Genomic DNA, 2403 nt, shown 5'->3' with positions numbered 1-2403 from the left:
CTATTGATGAGTCCTACTAGAGGAGGGCTATGAATAAAACAAGAACAACGTATGTGCCTTAAATACTCTGGGGTGAAGAGCCCAGGGCTGAGATGAGGGACCTGGAGGGAGTGAAAGCACAGCACAGTCAGAGGGGGACTGTCACCATCCTCTACCCTGGTGGTCTGAGCCCTGGCAGGCAGAGCTGTCACACAGTCCCTGGTGACCACGCGTGCTGCCAGGGCCCCCTGCCCACAGCACTGCTCTCACACCTTCTGCAGCGAGGCAAGGACCTGCTGCAGCCATCAGAAGGGCTCTGCCTCACCTCCTCCCCAGCTCCCCTGGGAAAACACCCCCCCAGCTCTACTGGCACTCAGATCCACAAAGAGGAGTGTGGTAAGGAATAAATTCCTGCCACGTATATCTCCAGCACAAGGAACTAATGCAGGCCACGGATCTGACACTGCCTCTCCTGCTGGAGAAGTGAGCAAAGAGCTGTGTTTTAACATTAGCTCCTAAGTATAATTTCCTGTAATTGTAAAGCGCTTTAGAGGTGCTTGTGAACTTGGGCGGATGGCTCCTAACGAAGCTGATGAATAACCCAGGACTGACTCAGCTCCTAAACAGACCCAGCACTGAAGGAGGGAATGTGGAGAAAGGTTTTGCCTTCCATTAGCAACACTATCCAAACAACTGACCCTCTCCCTGAGAGATTAGTTCACAGCAGGTGAGCTATAATCTGCTCTGATCGGCAGGCAAGGAAAGCATTCATTCCAGCTGCATTACAGCCAGAGCTTTTCTCCTCTTCTTTTTTTCACACATTGTGAGTTCCCAATGAACGGTTCCAGCTACCAGATCAAACAAACATTTTGCCACTTATTTGCAGAAATGCTTCTGGTCCCCAGTTGGGATGGTAACCAGCTGAAGACTGGCTGGTGGGTAACTTTTTCCCAGCATGGCCATCAACACTTTCTCATCTGGAAAATGGTCATTTGATAGGGACGAGGTCGTGATCGGGGGTCAGTTCTGTGCTGGGAATTTGTTGTCAATTTATGATGCTAAAGATAATCTACCAAAAATTATTATTTTGAAATTATATTGTATTAGCCCTCATCTGAGATACTCAGTCGCCAGCTGGAGAATATTTTCAGAAAACAGTCACACAATTCCTGGCTTTTTGGTCCAGAGTCTCATGGGAAACATACAAGACACAGTTAAAAGATAAGATTAAATCCCCAGATCTGCTGCATATTAGAGCTCATAGACTCAGTTGTTACTATGGCACATATATTTCCCTAAAACCAGTGAAGCCTTCATCATCCCACAGCCAGCAGCCATCCATCCCTTTGTTTCTCTCTTCCTCTCTCCCTTTGGCCAACAATGTCTCCTCACTAAGGCAATTGCCGTTTCTCCACACGTATCAATCACACTTTTCTCCTCCACAAATCTGAATAACCAACAAAATCTAATTGCACTCAAAGATATTGTTCTGAGCTAAGACTCAGTTTGAAGATGGTAATTTTTATTTTAAAGAGAAAAACACCTCATTTGTTTGAAAGCTGAGCTGTTTGGGCTTATGTCTTTTTTTTTTTTTTTTTTCTTTCCCACCTAGACCTGCAGGCCTGCTAACAGGTATCACCTCTGCCTACACAAATGGCTTTGCTCTCCAATCCTGTTAACTGCAGCAGAGGGGAGTGTTCACCAGGGATGGTGCCAGCTGCTGGCCCCAGAAGCTTCTGCACAGCTTATGATCCTCTGTGGCTCCTGTTCACCAGGCTGGAGCCAAAGAGACATCTCGTGGCCACAGCTTATACTGCAAAGCAGTTATTTTGTGCATGGAGCATCCTTTGCATGCAGAGGGTCAAGAACTGCCTGGGATGAACTATGACTCCATTGGGCCAAGCAGCAGAGGATGCCAAAACACCCTGCACCTGACCCAGCCTCCGGCCTTTCTCTCTGAGTGCCTTCAGAGCATGAGGAAATTTGAAATACAGGCACATTCTGTCTCTCTGCTTTTTGTTCAGACTTGTAAGAACACAAAAAAGAAACAGCTTGGCAGGGGATGGCAGAGAGCTACAACTGAGTCACTGGGAGAAACCAGGAAGGGAGCAGCTGCTCACTGTCTTCCAGCACAGGACTCAGAGCCACCAGGTGAAGGTTTTGATAGCCATGCTGAAGCAGGAAGGGGAGGAAGAGATTTCTCTTGGGCAGTAGAGGATCCAAGGGAGGCTCCTTCCTGGAGGAGGCTGGGAATGTTTGAAGTCCACCAGGGTTAAAGGAAAAATTGCACAAACATCAGGAAAACAGAGCTTCACTGGAGACAAGTAGCAAAATGGTGTAGCAGTGCTGGAAATTCCCTGTGCTGCAGTTCTGGGAAAGCACTCAGGAATACAATGTCCTTTCTCCAAGGCATCAGCCCATGGC

General features: G+C 47.7%; 1 long non-coding RNA gene across 1 annotated transcript; it reads left to right on the top strand.

Annotated features, from left to right (window-relative positions):
• Positions 1-339: 339 nt before the first annotated feature.
• On the top strand, positions 340-1972 carry LOC137478692 (uncharacterized). Its single transcript, XR_011001732.1, has 2 exons — positions 340-1465; positions 1592-1972. It is a non-coding gene; the product is annotated as an uncharacterized lncRNA (long non-coding RNA).
• Positions 1973-2403: the final 431 nt, after the last annotated feature.

This window comes from Anomalospiza imberbis, chromosome 9, assembly GCF_031753505.1.
Source record: "Anomalospiza imberbis isolate Cuckoo-Finch-1a 21T00152 chromosome 9, ASM3175350v1, whole genome shotgun sequence".
Classification (NCBI taxonomy): domain Eukaryota; kingdom Metazoa; phylum Chordata; class Aves; order Passeriformes; family Viduidae; genus Anomalospiza; species Anomalospiza imberbis.
This window is presented reverse-complemented; position numbering and strand designations above follow the sequence as displayed.